General features: G+C 42.5%; 1 protein-coding gene across 4 annotated transcripts in view; it reads right to left on the bottom strand.

The window, feature by feature from the left end:
- LOC128876484 (epidermal growth factor receptor) overlaps nt 1-23,613 on the bottom strand; it is a 238,435-nt gene that overhangs the window by 84,458 nt on the left and 130,364 nt on the right. Inside the window, exon 1 of one of the 4 annotated variants that reach the window (XM_054122914.1) lies at nt 12,515-13,606. The exons of 2 other annotated variants lie outside the window; for them this stretch is intronic. The gene's annotated coding sequence lies outside the window, so the exon portion shown is untranslated. Of the gene's footprint in view, nt 1-12,514; nt 13,607-23,613 lie in introns of those variants that run through there. One more of the 4 variants, XM_054122908.1, reaches the window with a different exon arrangement.

The raw sequence follows: 23,613 nt of genomic DNA, 5'->3' as shown, positions 1-23,613 counted from the left end.
GGGACAAGTGACTAGTTTTAATGACAATTATTTTAATTAAATACAACAATATTTTACGTGGAACTAAATCAAATAATCCATGAAACGATTGTGTGCAATTCATATGTTGCATACAAAAACTGCATACAAAAATTTCAAGTGTTAATTATATTTTTATTTTTCATAATAACTCGACGGCATCTGTGACACCTACGACAAACGTTTCCATAGACCTGTCTATTACTGTTAAAGCTTATCAAACGATCACTGCGAGATATCTTCGTATACCGATTGAATAAAAATATACAAAAGATTCATCTCGATATAAATATTCTCACACCTACTTACTCCATTCTAAAGTGTCTAAACTAAGGGAGAATCCGGCAGCAAGTTGGGTGTCCCGATGACCAAGATCGACGCCCATCGATCGGGGGGCAATTCATGATCAGACGATCCCGGACTAACGTAACGTCTAATAAAAGCTTCACCGCTGACTACTACACGCTTGTACCGTGGCCGCGACACGCAGGATCAATTATCGGATGATCGAACACCGCCTCGTATCGCTTTCCTTTCATGCGCGGTCGCTCATTTGCGTAAGCGAGCCCCGAGCCGCTCGTAGACCCGTGGGCTCGCGGTGCAATCATAAATAAAAAAAAAACCACGGTATAATCGGCGTAATTACGGAGCCAATGAGCGGTTCGTGGTCCCTAGGTGGGTACGGTAGGTATCTCTACCTACCCATCGCCTTTCGTTTCGACCGACCCACGTACAACGCAACGTGCTACGTACGCAACATCGCACGCGTTCTGGCAAAAACAAAAACAGAAGGAGGGTTTCACTTGAATGGGTAAACGAGCGGAAGGCGGCCGAAGGTACCGCAGTTTGTAGAATTGTACTGCGAAATCGCGTGTCGAGGCTTCTAACTTCCAACTATGGCTGCAAAAGGAGATAAAGGTGGAGGTTCGGCAAGGTCGATGGTATTCCTCGAAACGAAAGGTGGAAGGAATTATTTGCACGTTTGCGTTTGGATTGCAGTTTATTTATTTTGGAGACGGGGCAAATAATTCTTGTGGTGGTAGAAATGAGAATGTTAAGAGAAAAGTTACGACTATAACGAATGCTTCGATATTTAAATTAAAAATTTATCAGAAAGTGGAGTAAATCGATTTGTGCACCGAATGACTCAAGTATAACTTTTCTAAGCTTCGCGACTAGGGATGGGGTGAAAAATCACCAACAATGATTTTTCACGGTGATCACACAATCACGATCGCAGTCGTGATTAAATTTCGATCACGACCGTGATCCGGAAGATGGCGTTTCAGATTAGGGTCTCGTCGTCTTCCCTTAGCGGAAATTTAAGAAACTACAAATGAGTCAAATTTAAATTGTATTAAAATTATATTAACATTGCTTTTAGAGCATATTATAATACATATATAATCTAAGAACAACATAATTCATAATTTAAAAGAAAAGTGGAAAGAATGTTCTCTACCAATCCGAAGCGATCACGAAGAATCACGAATCACTGTGAAAAGTCAAATCGTGATTGAATCACGAGTGATTCAAAAGTAGCAGTTCACGCCATCTCTAATCACGACTCTCCAAATATTTCACAATCACGTCCCGACAACACCTATCAATTCCCACCTCGCCGCCAAAACGAATGCAAACAACTTCCAAGAAACGCCTCGACGAACTAAATTTCCTTATAGTCGGAGAAAAGTCTCGAAATCGTGCATAAATTCCTCGTTACCGAAGGAGAACGGAGCAACGAAGGAAAATAAAGATGGCAGGCATCGAGCCGACGGGTAATAACTCCTTTCCCTCGGTTGCCGCTCTAATGGAGCCGCATCAGCGGAAAAATACGCGGTCATAAGATTCTTCTGCAACCGGACTTGGGCGCTTAACTACGTACACTCGAAGGCTGGATGCACCGCAGCGGTAGGAGTACGTTGCATGCGTCTATACATCTCGTCGGGAGGTTGAATTCTAGTCGTGGCGAGCCCTCGTAATCTTTAGCCCCCGAGGTCAGCACGAGCTCGTCCGTACCAGTGGAGATCCTCCGTAGATAGAGGGAAGCCCGGCTGAGAAACTCGTGTTGGTATGTAGTTGGTACACGATGGTACCTGTATTGGTAGATAGATACCCGACAGGCCTGTGGCCTCTCCGGAGGCTGGCCGCATATTATGCGGCCCAAGTCGTGCTCTGGCTAAGACAAAGGGTTCCACGGATGCTGCACCGAGATAGCAGTAGTGAGAGCACCCGGGTTCAAAGGTTCCAGGTTTCGGACGCCGGCGTCGTGGAATTACTGAATTTTGCCTCGCCTTTCTCCAACCCTGAGCTGGAAAGTTCAGCGATGGAGCGATATCCACGTTTCGGGTGCGCAGACGTGGAACGAGTTCTGGTGATAATTGGGAGGGTGGAAGACGGACGTGAAGACGGGAGGAAATTTATTTAAGCAACTAGTTTCCTATTTTCTACGGAGAAGGATCTTGGAAGGAAGCTTGGGAAGGAAATATGAGGAGAACTTTGACATGGAAGAGATATTCATTATAATATTGTTGCGGCAGCGTGAAGATGCTGCGACGATGTGAAGTGTGTTCTGAAGAATGACCGGAAGCAGATCGTCAGGATGTTCCGGTTTCCAAGAGAACCGGCAACTTTTGAATGGGCAGAACGTCGCCAGACTTGCCATCGAACGGACGTGCTTATTAATTGAGTTTTTGTTATAGTTAGTAAACGTTTTGTGTTCTTGTTCCCTTTATAAAAGACGTGTTAATTATTTAAAATGACTACTCCTCGATGCGGCACCACCCTCCGGCGCAACAGTATTCTTACTCTTGTATTTAATTAATCTTCAGACCTACTGATCTGAATTGTACTATTACTATTACAATTAAAATTACAAATTTTTAAGACTTGAATTTATATGAAAGAGTCTAACGAATATTTTCTTCAAGATCATTTTAACATGCAATAATTGTTATACAAATTGAAAACTTCAATGCGGATTGTTTCGAATTCGAAGAATTTTTAACAGAACTTATTTATGTAATACAGTGAAAGAAACCTATCTTGCTTGGATGAATATGTACATACAATTTAACAGCAATAATTATGAGTCACTAAATCTGAAGCATAAGTTATACTAAATAACGCCAACATTACTACTGACAAATAGTGCTCCTCATTTCACGCCTTTGACATTTGAAATTACTAATACTTACATCATTTCACAAACTTAATACCTTGAAAAGCTGTAACACAGCTAATCTAACAAATACACATCTTGCAGTTCGTTACAGTTGCCAAGTAATAGATTCGTTGAAAATAAATGCACAAAATCTGCACTCCATTAATAATCAAAGTAATTACTCCTAGTCACGCGGTGACTACAGAGAGTGTACCACGTCAGTTAATCATCGTACGACTGAAATGTTCCAATTTAAATTTCCCCTTTTCTCTACACGGTTCAACTGGCTGCATTCTTATACTCTTTACGTCATATTCGTGCCGGTTGGCAGTTGCACGTTTGTTCTAGGCATACGCTAAAGATTAACATTTAGGTGCTGACTGTAGGAATACAACTTCACGTACGAAGAAACGTTACGAGCAACGTCTGTGATAAGAGATAAGGATGTTGTCCAACAGTGGTTTGTGAGTACTGCCAGGTGTAAGTAGCAACTAATAAAGCTGCGCTTATCTTGCCCCGATGTTCAAACGCTCGTCTCGTATGCTAAGACGTCTTTCTTAGCATACACTCGTCGAGACAGGAACTCAATTTACGGACAGAAATCTTTGACTTCTCAGAGTAAACATCATTATTCTGTGTTTGTATTGGGTTTCTGATGAATAATGTAATGGATACAAAAATTAGCCAGTGTTTAAAATTAAAACAAATAGTAATATTGTTGGTAGACAGATTGGTACAAGTGAACTTCTAATACTAAGCATCTAATGCCAAGTATTTGAACATTGTACTTCAACTTATCTATGTAAGAAAGGTAATATTTAATTTCTAGACAAAGAAAAGAGAAGAGTTAATATTCAAAACTCATACTATCTGGTCTATCTGATAGGATCTGATTAGATCCTAAGCAACATGTATACAGAAATATAAATAATGGTTACTTTTAACAGCGTTTTAATGCCTTCCTAATGCACATTCGTTGTTCGTAACTCCTTCAAACACAACGCTTTAAATCAACTTTAAAGAGAACTCACGTTCGCCGTTTTACCCGCTAAAGTAAATAATGCCCCACGTAAATAATAATTTCCTGCAACCAAAAGGGCATAAAAGCGATGGCATTCTATCCGAAGGTATTCTAATCTCCATTCAAACGTGAACTTTGTCTTCAGGCACGAAAGGTTGCCGACCCTCCTAGAGTTAAAAACGGCATTACCAAGCGTTGAACTCTCCGCTTATAAAACGATTTTCTCTGGCACGCTCTGCAGCGGTACGAGCGCGTTCTCCAGCATCGAGAAGAAGTTCAGGTCCTGTCTCTTTGCTCACGAGAATCGCAATCGCGTTCCTCTCGATACCCCCGAGTCGAAACGAGGAAGAAGCATCTAGAAAATCGTCGGCCCGTTCATCGTGGCAGAGAATCGCTCGAGCAATGAGCACCGAAGATATTCGTGATGCAATCGCGGATCTATGATCCTCGAGCTTGGCTCAAAACGCGGGAAATCTCAAGCATGGTGTCCCGGGACACCGCGTAGAGTCCGTCCAGGACCACGTCTCTCTTATGCATCCTGCACCGCGTCGAACGCTATAGCGGCCTTTCGAGCGCGACTTTAGCGTCGGTTTAACCTCATTCCTGCAGATGACGTCACTCTCGCCTTTCCCTCGACTCTGGACCTTCCAGCATCTCCCGAGATGTGCAACCAGCCATCTATCGACTATTATAGGCAGACGATTGATTATTCGTCCTGGTTAACGACTCGTTTCTAACGTCTTAACGTATTGGGTATGCGATGCCGTTTCTACGACGGGGAGAATGCTAACAATTTTCATTGATGCAGTTTATAGTCAAGTATTTATTAATTCTGTTGTTTTTAATTTTATTGGGAGAGTTTCTTAAAATTTGTGGAATTTTGAAATAGCGACGTAGGTACGGCTGAAGCTGAGAGTCTTGAATTTAATTTATAGAAAATTGTAGAAATCATCGAGCTTGTCTTGTGTATCGTGTACACAATGTATTCTTTATTGATCTCCCGAAGAAATTGCATAATTTCTAAATGAAACTCATTTTGACTACAGAAAAAAAACCGAGGAATCTGAATTTTTTAAATGGTTTATTCAGACGTTTCGCGGAGTACGAGCTTTCTTTTCTATCCGGGGAATGCAAACGAGAAACGCGAAGAACGTAATTACTGCGATCGTTATTTCGGTGGTATATGTGGTTGGGGTGCCACGTTGTGAAAGTAAGTCGATTGTGAAATTTAATGGGCTATGATTCGACACGATTTTCAGATAATACGCTTACTTTTTCCTTCTGTTGCGCTCGCGTCAGAATTCAGCCCGCTTTTACGTATTCATGAGAGATCGTTTGTACCATTTTCTCTCGTCAGTGTCTGTTCTTTGTAATTTATGGCTGTAATCGAATTTTATTTTGCCTGGAACTCGACGTACGATCGCTTTATACAGTTAGCTAAATTACTGGCACTTCGAACACCCCTTGATCATTCTTATTATTATTTATTGAACGTTCTAATTGTATGTGTAGAGGCATAAATATAAAATTAACACGTAAAATGTAACATGATAATCAATAATAATAAATATATACAATAATAATAATAGTTAAATGTAAAATAAAATATCAACAGTTGTGCAAAAGAGTCCAAGTTTCAGCTAAAGTACTGTTTCTAAGGTAACCTTAATTTATTAGTACACACGATTACACTAATATGTACGGTGAATATTGACTGTGGAATAATTTTAACTAATCAGAAGCTCCATGTTTGTTAATTCTTTTGTGGTTTATCAGTGGTTTTATCGCCCACGATAAAAGTTACAAAGAGTTATCTCTTTCCATCCTCGGCGCCACGAGATTACTAATAATTGCGCTATCAAACAGTCATTGGGTTGAATTATGGTCGTCATTAGCGCGAAAATTTTGCAATTGCGACGAACAATACCAACACGCGGTAAAAAGTTACTCGGTGCTTAAAAGTGCCACAAATTATACGTCCCTATCGCACCTCTGAAACGAAACCGACGATAATTTCACAAATCCATGCCCATTCGAAGTTTCTAATGACAATGGTTATTGGAAAACAGCCAATCAGACTTACGCGAGCCGTTACGCCTCGCCTCTGGTATTTATCGAGCGATAGAAAGCCGCAAGTGTCATTGTTTGAAATTACCTTCTTGTATTACAGGTTGCTGCAATTTTCAAACAGTATCGTATTAAAAGAAACTCGTGTTTCAGGCCAATCAACGTTTATGGAATATCGAAGAACGTGTTCGACCTTATTTAATGAAAAATACGATTTTATAGTTAAATCTCGATACAACAGAAATGAAATTTTATTATCGAATTGTAGAATTTGTTTGAAGAGTTCCTTCTATCTTAACAGGAGCATTTTGTGATCGGCTATTTAGGTACCTAAATATTTTTATTATTTATTTCTTTGAATACTACATGCTCGTAAATTTTGCTGCTAAAAATCCTGCTTCTTCGTCAGATCATTTTATAGAATGGCTCCTTCCAAGAACAAAACCTTCACGCGAGACTTCGATGCGATTGCAAAGATTCCATTAAAAATACCCAGCAAGTAGCAATTACAGATGATTATCGACACAGACTAATGGCTCCTGCGTCTAGAACACATAGTCACGAGAAAACGACGATAGACGTCAAGACAGTCGATAGCTTATAAAGAAATTAACATTTTTTTCCCGACAAGACATGCTTCTTTTCAAGTCCATCTATAAAAATGAAGGCGATGCATGTGTCTTCAACGGCGTGTATGTATATGTACGCGTGTGGCCTGTGCGCGTATTCTTTTCCTCGAGGCTGCGCCAAAGCAGGTGAGGTATCCCATAGAAAGGTATCCCATAGAGATCCGACGTCAATACCCTCTAACTAAGATGGGCCTTAAGGGTCTGCGCAAGGGTTTTAAGTGTCCCATCGATGTTCCAAAAGCTACGACAGTGCCTGTCGACTTTTGAGCACATTGTATCTGGGAAACCCATGAAGACTCGACCACTTGCCCCGGAGTCGATTTTCGAGGGTAAAGGGAAAGGTCTCAGGCTCGAAACCAGGTGATAGAGACTCTTTCACGTTGCGTGGGATGTACATACAAGAAAAAGTTGCATTTAGTGGATTTAAATACGTCATTAATTACATAGTTTAATATGAACAATAATATATTCGAACATGACTGATACAGGGAACCATTCGTAAAAATTTTATTTTTAACCGACTTCGAAAAGTAAGAGGTTACTCAATTCGACATGTATTTTTTTTTTTTTTAAGGTATGTTCACCGATTACGCTGAGATGGCTTGACTAATCGGACGGAAACCTGTTGCATCTTGTAGAGTATGAATCTCCGGTGGTCCCATTATCAAGACATTTTACGATTTTTCTAATATATATATATATTTTTCTAAATATTTGAACCAGATCGGCGTGATCACATCTACGAGGCAGGATATCACGCTCGACGTTCGCTAGAAACTAGTCGATGTGACAAATTGCTCGATATCAAAGGATCGAAGTCAACGGGCGCAGGAGCACGGGGCTTGCGCAATCGATTTATCAGCGACGCCGATCGTGTCTTTCCATAGAAAATAATGGCCCACGGCTTGGCAAAACGGTCGGTAACAATGCACATTACATCGGTTACATTTGCAGTCACTTTCCTAGGTGTCCCCGCGACGGAAACGCTCGGCGACGAAGAAAAAACCGGAAGAAATTCGTGTGGGCCGCGCGTGTCACGCGCGTCATCGGTATTCTGAGGTTTCACGGCACCCATTGCCCGGTGCCTGCCACGATATTATGGGCATTAATAAGAATTTTTCCCATAAATTACTCAGTCGCATCGAGATCTCCTCTATTTTCAGCGATGCGTTCGATCCTATTCTAATCATATGGATGACATTCTAATGTCATTCCTCTTGTGATCTCCTCCTTTTATTTCTTTCCCTCCCTCTCGCGGTCGGAGAGCCTCAACACGAACCGATTAATGTTTCTCTGTTTCAGAGTAGGCGCGTCCTTAGAGGAGGCAGAATACATTTTTCTTTCCAGCGTGCATCGCGGGGACACCGAACGCATCCTACATCATACTCGAACCGAGTGGACGCATCCATATGTACGCATAACCATAAGACGACATCCCAAACGTGGTATTCCTGACGTCGAACCGATGCGGCCGAGTCGAACGCATCGTTACCGTGACGAACGTTACCACACTGCCCCGACCTAATCGGCTTCGTTTAGTGCATTTCAACGAATTATGCGCCGACATTTCCGACTTTGTCTACGTCGGAATAAATTTCTTTCCACCGCGACATGTGAACTCGCCCATGCTCCTTCTACGTTCGTCGTTCCGAGAAACGCGGTGACTGACAATTATGCGGTCCATTGTATCGAGAAAAGTGCAGTTTTGAAACATAGACGCGCTGAAAATAGCCGCTATGCGGACGAGAGAAGTTTAGTTGCAAAGAGTTTCTTGGATGAGGGAATTATATTCTTAGAGATTCGCGAGGAACGTGGTTATTCGACTTCTGGGGCTCTCAAGTGTGGATTTATTTGGGATTATTTTGATGTTGGTGTCAAGAAATAAATACAGTCAGTCGCATAAGTATTCGTACCTTCAGTGTTCATTGAAGAAGTTCGTCTAAATTAAAGGATTGATGTCATGTTTTCTAAATAAATTTTTCATTATAAATATGTACATGTGTAAAGTTTATTCGTGGACATATATTTATAACGAAACATTGATTTAGAAACATGAAACCTATCATTTTATACAAATTGTGTAGAATTAGTATGTAAGCGTATAACGTGTATATGTACATACACGTGTATAACCTAAGGTTGTAACGTACACTAAGTTCGGGAATACTCCCGAACTTTCCTTGCCCCCCCCCCCCCCCTCGCTATTGTTTTGCCACAAGTAAATACGACCGAACGGCGAGGCGAGGGACAGTTATGATTGGAATACAGACATCGGCCGTGTAAGGAAGAATTCACTGGTTTTTATTTTTACACCTATCCTCTTCCAAATTGTAAAGAGTTCCACCCCTACAAGTACTAAATATTTATTTTTATTAAGGAAGAGTTCATGTGCTTCTGAGCGGGGGTGTACACTTACGTTCTACTCCCTACCTGTAATATAAATTATTTTTCTCCTAACAAAGAGTCTCGTTTTCTCAGAAATACGGTTCACCTACATCGCAGTCCTTTTCAGAATACCCGGAGAAGTACCAAAAGAAATGATCCCAATTTCATCCCTGCCGATGGTACGGAGCAACGAATAATCCATAAACGGGAGCTTCCCATGTAGACTCAGTGGCCGCAGCATCCAAAGGGTAGGCCACAGGGAAGAGCAGAGGAAGAAAAGGTGGACAGCGCTAGGTTTTCCCCGTGGGTCTCGAGGTTTGAAAAGGTAAGCCACCTAATGGTCCGGTGCAGTGGCAGATGTCACATGCTCGGCGGGCCGATGTTTTCGAAACTGGCGTTTTGCCGCCAACGCAAGCCGATGGCTTCTTACCCCGGCGTTCAAGTCTCCGGCGGCTACTAACGATCCCGCAAACATTAGGCGCTCGAGGTCCCGGGGAGACCGCGAAGAAGAAATTCCAGGCTTGTGCAATTCGCGTGCCCGAAGGCCTGGTTATCGACACGAAGTTTCTTTTTCGACCGGCCACCGTGTGTGCAATAAGTCCGTGAGCCAATTGGAACGCGGCACATCGAAGGGGAACAGGCAAATCTTGCTCGTAACGTCGGTTCGACACGGAGCTCGCGGAGTCGATGACGAAAGGCGAAATTTAAAAAAGGAACGTCGAGGTACGCGCGAATAAAGAATCGAGGGAGGAAGATAAGGGAGAAAGAATAAGGAAAGAAGGTGGTGTCCCTTTGTCGCGTCCCAGTGATTGAGATCTCATGAACGCAATCGGTGCAAAGTGTATTCGAGGAAGAACGAACTTGAAGGATAAGGATATTGTTGCTTCTCTTCTATAATATTCTATGATTTGCGAGTGAAACCGATTTGTATGTAAGAGTTAGATGTTAATACTTTATGAGCCAAACTTTTTTTCTGCAGACAAATTACAAGGCATTGATTGTCGAATTATTGACGACGGCTGTGGTAATAAAGAAACATCCGACTCGTATCGAAGTGAGTTTTATGTAAACGGTCTACGTTCTTCAAATTTCGAAGAAATTCCTCCCCTACAACTCAAATTCTGTACCTCGAATCTCACACGTTGTTACAGGTTAAAGGGTTAACCGTGAAACAATGTCCCCCTCGGAGAACGGAATACAATTCACGGCGCGGAGGGTAAACGCGCAGATGTACCGAGGTCAGGCGTGTTTATAGCGACTGTATCGAATTCACCGTTAGCTCCTAAGCGCGATACACCTCTGACAAGGCGATCGGATTGCGGCACGACCGCGCGAAATCGGAGTAAGGTCGGTCGAGTGCTAATTCAGATCGCGAGGGTCGCTTTTTCTCCGTCACGGTGTCAAAATGATCAAGAGCGATTGGCCGAGCTTGGCCGCCGGATAAAAACCGATATATCTGGTCGCGTAGTATCCGCGACAGGCTACAAATGGTTCCCGCGGATCTGTTTACGTTCGGGGGCCAGAATTTATGGGAGGAACGTGCGTCGGTGCGCGTACGTGAAAGTCTAGCTCCGCGCGATCCTGAGGAAGAAACACGCCACCTTTATAAATCTTTTGGCTGAAAAGCGACCACGGTATGCCGGAGTTTTTACAGAAAACGCGCGCGACCGGGCCGCGTTTCGGCGGACGGAACGCGCAAAAGCGTGCTTCGACGTCGGACGTGGATACCCCGGGTCCCGTGTTGCACGGAGGAAGAATGTACGCAAGAAAAGTTAAGGCGTGTCGATCTACCGGACCGAAGAGACCGTCTCGACTGTCGTTTCTCCGGAAACTTTCGCCACTGCCGAGCGAACACGTCGGATCTGCCATAGACGACTTAGACGTCGGGAGAACTCGTGGCCTCGGATAGATAACGCTCGAAGGAGGCGTTGAACTTGAGGAATATTCTGTGGAAGATGCATGGGAAGATTGATCTTTGGGTAAACACTAGACGAACGTGTTGGTGAAGATATTGGAGATATCGAATGTCTTTGGAGTGAGGTTGTGGTTCATAGCTTAATATTCTAATGCTGTACAGGATTACACACAAGGATGCATAGAACGTGCTGAATTAACAATGTACAGAAATCACAGAAAATTAAATGGACAACGTATGACGTCTCTATGTCTATTGAAGAAATTTGTTTAAATTAAATGGTAGGTTTCATGTTTCCAGGTGTATTTTTACATAGACATGTTCATGTATTAGGTTGTCCCAGAAGTTTCTTTCGCTTTATTAATAATTAATATATACACAATATTGTATGTTTTATGTTACATTACTGAATTGTGTACGATTCATTTCGCTTCATTACTGTTACAGCATCAATGTCTAAGAAATTAGATTGTCTATTTATATAATAGGCAATAGAAAATAATTGAGTGCAACTCGCGAAAGAAACTTTCGGAACAACCTAATATATATAAATATATATAAATATATAAGCGTATTCATATACATGTTTATAATGAAGAATTTATTTAGTAATATTAAAACCGTTATATAATGTAGTCGAACATCTTCAATAGTTATAGAGGGTACCAATATTCATGGGATCGACTGTGTGTATGATATACTTGTATTTGAAAGAGGAATCTGTTCTAAATATTACTTAATTATTACTATGGATACATATAATTCAAACTATTTGAGTCTAAATGTTAAATATAGGGGTGGTTCTTTGACTATTCAAATGGCCACATTTTGCAGCATAAAATAATCCCCACGAATGATAGTGTTATCTATTGCCAGATATCGTTTATAAGACTCCAAATTACTGACAATAATTAATTGGTAATTATGTATTGATATTACAGACCTGGATTGTTTTCGTCGACAACACATAAACCAGACTTGATGGTTACATAAAAATTGCGGTTAAATATCAGTATATTCTAAAGTGATGACACTCCACACCTATAAAAAGTTGATACTATATAACCTAAATATTTTCACTCATAAAATATGAATTGGACTGTGTCGCTACTCTAACCTTACACAAATTTCTATTGCATAATATCTGCATAAAAACAGTATATTCCAAATTAGCGATACTCTATACCCCCAAAAGGATCATATTGGACACCCTAAACATTTTAGCGATCCTGCTCTAACGTTCCACAGACACTCCAACCGCCCATCTCGAAAATGACGCACCGGTGCGAGAGATCTGTTCGTGCAAAGTCACTCACCGATTCAGAAGCGATCATTCGGTCGACGAAATATCCAAGGCGAGGCATTCGGCACGCTGCACGTACGAAACTTCAAGGAAACGAACGTTCACTTTCAAAACAAGCGTGTCCCCGGTGTTATCGTAATCGCGTGCACAACACACGGAACATTCGAAGCATCCGTTCCGATAACTCCGTTATTGCACTTTCACGTCAACCAAGTTCCCTCGTTAGGAAAAGCTTGCACGTTGTCCCGGGGTGGGAAACGTGGATCACCACCGATAAGGATCGTCGATCGATCGACAAGGTGCGGGGTGGTCACGCGAGACGCTCGGACACGCGCGAAATAAGCCACAGCAGACGTCTCCGGACGGGCACGTCCGCGAGATCAACTGATCGCGGTGCCACGCGAGATCGAGTTTACGCGGCCGATAAGAGGTGTACGCGCGCACGCGTTATCACTGTCAAACACGTTGACGCCGCACTCTGCGTCCGCCTGGCATCGCTTCCACGAACCCGTTCTCGGCCGTCTCGAGTTCCCCGCGACCGCGGGAGAGAAACGAATTCCTGCGTCGTTCCTTCCAGCGCATAAAATCCGAAAGTTTATCGTCTTCGTTCCTGGCCAACCTGTTTCCGCTGACAACAATACCCCAGGGCCCTCGCTAGCCTCCCTCTGTCAACGCGTCCGGGGTGCTCCCTTCGTCGAGGACTCGTCGTCGTCTGTCCACCGGCTGGGATGATACTCGAGTATCCACCCACGTCGCTGAGCCGTCGACGTTAACGTTAAACGACCGTACGACGATTTCACGATACGGCACACACCGTCGTTTCACGGATCACTCGCGATTCCACGGTGTAACAGCGCGAGGAAGAGCGCGCAGCGTCAAACAACACGCGAGAAAGGAAGAGAGGCGGCTTTCACGAGAATTCCTGCCGATCTTTCGAGGCCTCCTCTTCGGTCCGCGCGTCTCACCTTGCGGAGAGCGAGTCTCCAGGTCGGCCATGCAACGACGTACAGGTCCACGCTGGCCAGGAGTCTCTCCTCGCCTCTCCTGCACCTTCGGGCCTCTCCCTTTCCACCTTCTACCACCACCACCGAGCTCTTTGGTACCGCCACCACCACCGTCGGCATCGGAGTCGCCACCACCGGAGTGCCTCTCCACCTTCTTCTTCTTCGTTTGCCGTCAGACTTCCTCGCCTCCCTCGCCGCCCCTCTCTTACCTGCCAGAAGACAACTCCTATCCTTCCCTCCCCACCACCTTTACCTGTGCGCCTCCGCGACTCTCACCTTCCTTCTTCTTTCACCTCGCCGCCAACTTCTCTCGTCCTTCTTCGTGGCTCGCTCGGTTTCTCTACTCCGCTGCTCTAGCCAGGTAGAGAACGGCTAGGTATATACGCGGGCCCCCAAGCCACGAGGGACCCATGAAGAGGGGGCTGAGACTCACGGGGCCTTTGTCGCTACGCGGAACGCTTCCAGAGTGTGGATGCACGGCCACGCATGATCCCCCTCGGTCTTCTACACCTGAGGGTTGCGCACGGTGCATCTGGACTTGGAAAAAAACATGTGTTCCTCGAGTGTCTGCCGCGACGAAGGATGGGGGCGAGAATGGGGGCTGAGTTTCGGCCTTAATCGACTAATTCGCCGGTGCATCGAGCGGAAAATGAGGTTTCGAAGGAGCCCCTGTGGGGTGGTCGTCTTGTGAAATTGTCTCAACTGTGTATTAGTAGAGTATTTTGAATTTTCACTGTATTTTCATTGTATTAGTAGAGTATTCTGAATTTTCACTGCACCTCCGTTAGACTTTCTGTGAATTGTTCCGTGTGCTTTGAAAATTCTCGACCAAAACCTCGATTTCACGAAATGCTCCAATTTCGTGTTCGACGCGTGGCCGTTGGACCATGGTGATCAACATTCACCAGAGGTGTACCGTAAACGTTTCCAGAGAAGCTTTTTGTTAGAGACTATCGCGAAATCGATTCTAGGGCGAAACTGCGACCTTCCCGAGGCTTCCTCGTGCAGCTGCAGGTTAGGTAGAGAATTTCGAAGGCGGTATCTTATCGAATATTGCGCGTCAATAAACTAGCGTTTTGCTTGCAAACGTTGACTCGTCCGTTGAAACTTGAAACTCAATCGAATATACGTGCATTTATTTGAATTCCACGAAATCGGCTCACTTATTTGATCGATGAGTCGTAAATGACCTATTTGGAATACCTACTCGTAAATTTGACGATTTATCTCCTTTCTTTGATAAATTATCGTGGATTTTTTTTATCTATGGTGTCTCTTTTATAAAACGCTGTCTAGTCATTTGTTTCTTAACCCTTTGACTCCAAAGAGCGTGTATATACGCCCTCGAGAAATGGATTCAGAGAAATGTTTATATTCGTTAATTCAATTTAAATATAGAAAAATTTCCTTCCTCAATTCTCTGTAAAATGATATTTTTTTTAAATTCGATTGTTCGGCTGTTGTTTTTTTTTTCCTTAAGACAACAGCAACAGGATCAGAACAGCAGGTCTTTTAAGCTTTTAATTTTTATTTTTAAAACTAAACGTCTTACGAAGAAACTGTAAATATAAAAAAGATCCGTCTTTATAATTTCCAATTAGCTGATATTTTTTTTTAAATTCACACGTCTACGCCTCTTACAATTTCCAGCAACAATCGTCCCGCGATCAAAGAGTTCATTGTCAGTTCATTATACTTTCGAACTTTGAGACTCCTCTTACTGAGCATAATAAAGATATTGCACAAAATAAACGATATAGATAAATTTCTAAATTTTGCATACGGGTTATAAAAACCTAACCTCTCTAGAAGGACGGACGGAGAGCGTAATGAAGACGTTGTATAAAATAAAAGATAAAAATTAATTTCCTGTATTTCACACAGGCATTTACATAAGACGTGTTTCAGCGTCTGCTGGCATTAAAAGCGTGAAAATGTTCGCTCGCACTGTACTCTACGTTGAATTACGTAAAAGCTACCTTAGCCAGGCGCGAAAATACATAGTGCTTGGTTTCCAAGAAGAATCTGCTAATCGGCGGAGTTTCTCGGAAGATGTCTTTTCGAGATTCGCGATTGCACTTTCTCGAGGATTCCACCGATCTGTCGCTTTTTCCGCGAGGCACGCGAGAGTCCTTTACCATAAATCTGCAATAACGCATTGCGCTTGGACGAAGCATCGTCAATAGAGAGAGATCCTCCGAGGTTGCGCCTCGAAGCGAGAACGCTGCTAGTCGGCGAGCAAAGAAAGAAGCGGAGGTTCTATGGAGCTAAAGGTCGAAGCGAAATACCAGGCTGACGTGAAAATAACGGGGATTCCTTTAAAAATGTGAATGTTAAACGTAAACGACCGTAGTTCCGGGATGAAGAAAGCACAAGGCGCTGGTTAAACATTCGTTTCTCTTCTGATAGAGTTACGGCCGGCCGAGTTCCCATTTTTTACAGTAACGAAGAGTAAGAGGTAGACAAGTGTGTGAATTCGATGTTAGCCATCAATAGATACAAGTATTCTTTGTCGGTTGGTAAGAACGAGCTTTTTGTGGTAATATTTGGATTAGTGTTTGCTCTTTTTGACCAGAAAAAGGAAATATTCTCTACTTTTCTAGACTTCTAGTTTTCATGTCTTTAGATACCCTATTTGAAATAAAAATAACAGAATTCATCGAATAATGTTGATAAGTGCAAATTGTAAGTCTTGAAAGTCTTGGAAGTCTGAATCATTTATTTCAGTATATATATTATATTATATGTATATTATATTATATGTATATTATTATATGTTATATTATATTATATGTATATTAGTATGACTACTCCGTTTTCGATTCTTTTTTTTTTATGTTTATCGGTACGTGATATAAATCTAAGTAAGAAGTTCGATTAGTAATAATGAAGAGAACCGCTCTACTTTAATAGTTATAAATACATCAATAATTTTTGTTATATTTACAAAGCGTACTGAGGATAATTCAGAAGAAGAATAAAAAATAAATCAATAAATATCCAAACGGTTGCATTTATTAAAATTTGTTCATTAAAAAATTCAAGAAGAATTTAAAACATATACAATTACTTTTACGAAAGGTAATCTGCAAAATTTCTCTGAAGCAGCCAATCTATATTTACCAAAACGATCCTAACGTCGATAGAGTACTAAGATATTAATCTCGTGTTCCTCTCGAACGATAAAGTTTCCATTGAAACTGACTTTTAGCAAGCATACAAAAACCATTTACTTAATTGCATCACATAAAATAAAATTTCGTTACCTATCACAAGTTTTCATTAAATTATTTTAATTACGGACAGCAATGAGACACCCCAGATCGATGCTTGTCACTTTCCCAAACTTTCTCGATTTCGGATAGGTTTCGTGTGAAATTTTTTGGAGTACCTGAGGGAACTATGATAGCCACGGTTTTCCTATAGACTACTCGAGAAAGCCACGCTCGGGGGGTGGCTTCTCGGTTGTCAGCAGGTGCCTGCCGATGCTCCGTTTCGATCCTCTCAGAGATCACCCTCGGGCCACCCTTGACATTTTTCACTTCGAACACTGACGCGGCATTGTACCCTTCGAGTGATTTTACTATTCCTATGGCATTGTTTGGCGTCGGTGGAACCTTCACTCCCACAAAAAGGGCCCCCGCGGAGAGACACAGTCGCGTTAACAGGCACAACAACGCCGGGAACAATGCTGCAAAATTTAGGAGCAAGAACAACCTATTCTGATTCCATTTGTCATTGTTCGAAGGTTGGCTCATCGATGGGATTGTTCCTTCTGCGGCGAGGCTCTCGACTTCCTCGAAGGACGACTCAGGAATCCACTGCGAATCTTTAACGATCGCTTAAGTCGACAATCCTGCCGTTTTCGATGCGAAAGCGAAACCTATGTAATGACATTTGAAAAATTGTTTTGGGGAACCTCAAACTAGGACCACAATGGTTTCGGTATTTTGGGAGGAGCAAGACAAATGGGCAAAGAAATTGAGCATATACAGTTTTAATTTTTGTTTGGACATTGTGTAGAAGTGAAAGAGAATGAATTTTTTTAAATGCTGGAAATTAAGGGATGCGAATAAATTTTACTGTATCGTTTCAAAAAGTTCTTTTTAATTACGATATGTCTATCTTCATCGTAAATTGCACCCTTATTTTGTTTAAACGTTCTAATCTAGTATACTATTGAAAACATATGTATTTGTCACTTAATATATCCAAAGATGACCAACCAAAACTAAAGACGTTCATATATAAAATTTTTCATGACAATGAGTATTACCCTCGTAAACAGTAGTAAATAAAACGTATAAGAAGCATTTTATTACGTCCGTATTACGCCTCCCAACACTGAAACAAGTTGTGTTTATTAACCGACTTTGAAAAGGAGGAGTTTACTGAATTCGACATGTATATATATATTTTAAGAGAATAATTTCGATTGCCTGTACGTAAAACAGGAACACGCCGAATTCCAATCTGATTCGCTGGGCCTCTCGAGATTACTGGGTTCAGAAAATAGCGATTCACTTTTCACGGTGACGCTAATTATCGGACGCACAGGTTGCCGCGGGACGATAATGGCGATCGCACGAGTTCGCCAGGAACGAACAGGTGATTTTATGCGCGCGTGGGCCTAAATTTAGCCACGATATAACCTCTCCTGCTCTCATCTTTCGATTCCTCCCCTCTGTCGACGAATTTGTCCCCTTCCGTTGCCCACCCTTCGAGCTGGACCCACTCCTCGTCCTCTCCCGTTCGTTTTCTCGTTTGCTCGCGGTTCGCTGGAACTCCGTGGCTCGATCTAACGCGTGGATGACGAAATTATGCTCTTTGCGGAACGCTTGAAAAATTCGCCGCGGTCCCCCACGTGCAATTAAATGAAAAGTCTCGCTCGAACGAAGCTGAACATGCCGCCTGGCTTCGACGACGATATAATCGTGAACTAATTATGTTGGAATTTCATTCAGTTGGCGTTGATGTAATGAATACGAAGTCGACGCTGAATTAATGGCTACTGGCTGTGACGAATGCAAAATTGACCGGACTGTGTCTTGTATGTCCTTGCACGCGAGGGAAAAAGAAATATTACGCGTTCTTACTGCTTAGTGTATTAATTAATCCACTGTGACTGATTGTAGGAATGTAAGTAGCGGTTTGCATTTTCAATGAATTAGACGAAAGCTGCTGCATTTTAGTTGCTTCGATAATGGTCGGTTAGAATAGGATTTATTATTAGTACAGAAAATGATTATTGTGATTATTAGACTCCTGATGTTCATGAAAATTCATGTTTTCATTGGTATAGAAAACGAATTGAAACTTAAATGGAAGTATGTCTTGTCTTTTAAACAGAATAATATGCATATTATGGTTGGTATACTATGATTTGCCATAAATCCATAAACTTCCGCAGTCTAATAATTGGAGTGTGTAATATTATCCACCACCTAATCGATAAGTATATGAACACTTTCAGACCTGAATTATTATTGCACTAAATTTCTAATGTAATTTCATTTTCAGAGTTAACTTGGACTAAAATTATCATGGAAAAATATAAAAGGAAAACATAATACTGTAGGTTTTGAGGAAAACTGGTCTTTCTTCGTGTGCACAAATAAGGGCATTCGTCCTTAAAAGATAGTGTCGGTAATTTTTTCAATTGTAGACGCCAGATCTGAAAGGATTAATATCAACGAAAAACCCACTAAACACGTGTCTTTCTTCAGATTGAGGACCACCATATAGCATACTGTGCATGGAAAAGTCACACAGTTCTCCAAGGATGAGAAGGATGAATTAACCTCACCGTTGGATCGTTCGAGTTAAGTAAGGCGAAGGTCAGAGTTCGACGGAACGGCACCCGCAATTTTCTGTCTTTTACGAACGTAGATGCGCGGTAATCGACGCTCCGTTGGCGTACGAAGAGTCGTGGAAAATTTAATGCGGTTCTATCGTTATCGAAAATCTCGCCGGAGCATAACGCACCCGCGCTCCAGCGCCGCGGTATCCCCAGAATCCGCGCCGATTCTTCAAAGTCCTCGTCGCTGGCCGCGGCGTATACTTTCCAGTGCCACTTTTATCTGATTCGCGCACGGGGAACGCACGATCCTGCAAGAGGAATGCGAGTTCCAGCGTTCCTACGGCAAGCATCGGAGCGGAGAACAGGTTGTCGAATAAAGCAACGCGCCAGCTGTAAATCGCGCGTCGAAGCGCGAGATACGAGCTTGGCCCTGTCCCGCTTGACGTCCGAGCAGCCACCATAGAGATTGATCTTGCGCTTCCTTATGGCCGTCATCGTCGTCCTTACGATCGGAATTATTGTCCTGATCCGCGTTGCGGATACGCCGGGAATTCCACGAAACGATCTGCCCTCCGGGGGTCAGCCTCGCTTTGGCTCGCGCGTGGTACCATTTTAACGTTCACGCTGCCCGTCCGTTCCTAAATGGCCCGTAGCCGAAAAGTAGATCCAGAGATTAGGATCCGTGTCAAACGAGAACAAGTTGGACGCGGGAGATATTTCCTCGTTGGACGGAACTGTCGACTTGTGTAGGATTTGTATTACATCATCGCGTATGCTCGAGCCACAGAGTTGTGTTCATATTTGAACCGTTCACTGCGATCGATTAACTCAACTATTTGAGAAATTTTAAATTTAAGTGTCAAAGCACTTGGTACAGACATAAATTTTTGTATTTATAATAACTTTGCTGAAAAGGAAAGAACTTTTTTTCAATATTTATTTGAATTTATGTGCATTATTTCGTCGTATTTCTCAACTTTATCTTTTATGGAGTTAATCGATTTGTGCAATGAACGGTTCATTTAACACTAAACACCAACCAGTCAATTGATTGTTATTTATAAATTTTTGTGAATACTTCGTGTATACAATACATCAATCATATACAATTGTTTTCTTTATTATTGAATCTAGTACGACGTGAAATATTTTTGCATCCAATTGAAGAAAGTGTCTTTAGGGCCAGTCGTTTGATCGATCATGGTAGAAATAGGTGCAAATGAAATGTCGGTAGGTTTAGTGTTAATAAAATCTTACAGAAAATCGTAGAATGACAAAAAATTATATTTTCTAGTAACAATTAAAGGTTCATTTCACATATTAATATGAATAATAAAATAATAGGTGGCATGAACTTTCGTGTGATGACCCAATAGGTGACAAGGGGCTGCGAATGAAATTAAATTAAATTGTAAAGTCCAGAAATCATGAATATTAAAGTGCAGCAAAAAACTTCTTTTACTCTAACCCGTACTGTGTACGATTCTCATATCAGGAGTTTGTTCGACGCCGATACCCTACAAGTACTATCTGCAGGAGACTTTCTCTACAAATATTTGTCATAAAAGACAAGTTTATTGAACCTAGTTGGTAAAAGTTTAAATGATTGCACTTTCTCAATCTTGTTCTCGATCAGTTAAACACCGATCTTTCTATATGTTCACATTTATTGATTAGAACAACTTCGTCGCAAATAATAAATTATACAATATGCAATATGCAATATGCTTTACATTCACGCAAAGTTTCATTTAAATCATCGTTCTTTATAAGGCGATATTTGGAGTGACTGGTCCCTCGGAATTTCCATAAAAAATCGTCCCGTAGTCAAAGGGTTAATCGGGTCGTGGCTTTTCTAACGAGATCTTTGTGTTTACTCGGCGTTCGACGAACATAGCGTGACGGAGAAGAACGAAAAGTGGCGAGGCACCCTCGAGCCATCTCGCACCGTGACTCTCTCATCTGCGCGGCCAATTCTCCCCATGAGTCTCGGGTTGCGAGTGTACTACGGGCATAGAACGACTATAACGCCGAGCCCGAAGAGAATACCGGTTCGGAAAGCGCAGTGGCGCCGCTACTCGAGGAATTCGCGTTTGGGAAAAAATCGTACGGGTCGACGAGATTTGAATAAAGCTCGCGTTTCGTGTCGCGACGCTTGCACGACTTGCTCGAAGACGCGTTCCACGAATACCGTACAACGAACAGGCACGCGGATTTTTGCGCCAAGCCGTGTCCGCTTTCGTGCTGAATCTCTTCCGCGATCGTCGTCCATCGATTTTGCCGTGACACGCGAGAACGTTTGTACGTCATTTCGCTTTAGTCCCCGATCGAACGATTTCCATCGAGTGGACCGTCGCCTCGGTACCGTTAAATGTGACAACTTGCAGCGGATGGGTACGCTGGTCGCACTTCCTTGTTTGCTTGGACATGTGTACCTATTTCGCGAAGCAACAATGGGGGTCGTTTTGTTTCTCAGACGTTGACAAATAGCGGTACGGAAGATTCTGTTGATTGTTCTGATTGATTTTGTCTTCTGAGGTCGTGGGAGAACGCGAATTTTAATTTTATTAGGAATTTTATTGTTAGTCTGAACGTCCATAGATGTATACTTACATGTCTTCAATCTTTAAATACAAAAATTTCTTTCTTTCTTACAAAACTCTCCATATAGCATCACTGGAGCCTTGTCCAAATATAATTTATCCCTTAATTTTCTTCTTAATTGTATTATTAATTTTATTGTTAGTATAAACGTCCATAGATGTATACCTAAATGTCTTCAACATTACATTAAATACAAAAATTTCTTCCTTTCTTACAAACCCCCCCATTTGGTTTCGAGTTAGCTTCCAATTTAAAAACTGATGTCGAGTCACACTCGACATAGGAGTGCAAAAGGTTAGATACAAAAATTTCTGTCTCTCTTATAATACGTTTCTGTCTCTTCCCATATTGTTTCGAGTCCTATGAAGGTATAACGCGCCACTGGAGCCCTGGCCGAATATAAATCTACCTGGCTACAGGGCCGTGCAAAAGATGCGCCGCGAGGATAACACCGTCTCGAGTTATCGTCCTTTTATTTTGTTCGTTTCACCCTCCTTTCCCGCCCTCCACGTCCAGCGGCGTTCTCGCGCGCCTTCTTGTTCTTCCTCTTCAGTCTATACACCCTTTGTCCGATGCTTTCGTGCTAGCAGCGGGAGCCATTGTTCACCGCGTAGAAAATCGAACGAGCGTCTCCGCGGTGCGAACATCCTTCCCTGAAACGCTTGTCCCTAATTTTTGTGGACAACGAATCATAAATCCTCCCTTGGTACCAAGAGTCCTCAACATTTGCCAGTAAAACGATAATGACGATTCGAAATGTTCCTATCCACTATCATTAACAAAACGTTTTAGACATTCATTGAGAATTAAGGACACTAGGAAATCAAATAGTCACCGGTCCATCGAGCTCGTCACGAAGAGGAGCCTTGCCAGTCAACGAATCCTTCGCTCATCCTCGGCCGTGCGCCTCCTACGAATCGTCCCACGGCTGCCAGTATTTGCGGAAACGAAAAGAAACGGTAAACACAGGAGGCCTGCCTCTTGTTTCTCGATTCATCAGCGAGACGAAACGGACAACGCCGCAAAAACAAAACAAAACTGCACCACCTTGGACGCTTCATTAACTGGAAGAGGCATTAATTGCAAGCCTATGTCTTGTCTCCTGTTCATGATGTTTGCACTCGGGGATCCTTCTTTCGACAAATTTTTAGGAAAACACAATTACTCGTTGTTTGCGCGAATCAGTGATGCTGTTTTGGAAGACAGGTTGTGAGCAAGGATAATTGTAACTTGCAACCCCAATCGCAGACGCTGTAAAGTACGTTTATTCTTTGGTCTCTCCTACTGAAGTAAACAACACGAGGGTATTTTACCCGCAAGACGACCGCAGGAGAAGCTCCGTGACTAATCGACGAACAAGTTCGAGAAACATTCAGTACGAGGATTTGTCGCGCGTTTAGGAATGTGGACGCAGTCGCAGGATCTGCAAGAAGCGCGACTCCTTTCAATTACGCCGACGGAATCGACATTCCGCGGACGGGCTTCAGCCATATCGCTGCGCTGGGATTAAAAATTACTTGGAACTTGAGTAAGGCGACCGATAATGGCTGGCATTCCTCTTAAAATCGCGCGGCTCCTTCATCGGCCGTAAATACTGCAAAAAACCACAGCGTCGGCGTGCCTCGCGACGTTGCTTCGAGATTTTAACTAGTTCTATCTATCTATCTATCTATCTATCTATCTATCTATCTATCTATCTATCTA

The sequence above is a fragment of the Hylaeus volcanicus genome, chromosome 1, assembly GCF_026283585.1.
Source record: "Hylaeus volcanicus isolate JK05 chromosome 1, UHH_iyHylVolc1.0_haploid, whole genome shotgun sequence".
In the NCBI taxonomy this organism is placed as follows: domain Eukaryota; kingdom Metazoa; phylum Arthropoda; class Insecta; order Hymenoptera; family Colletidae; genus Hylaeus; species Hylaeus volcanicus.
This window is presented reverse-complemented; position numbering and strand designations above follow the sequence as displayed.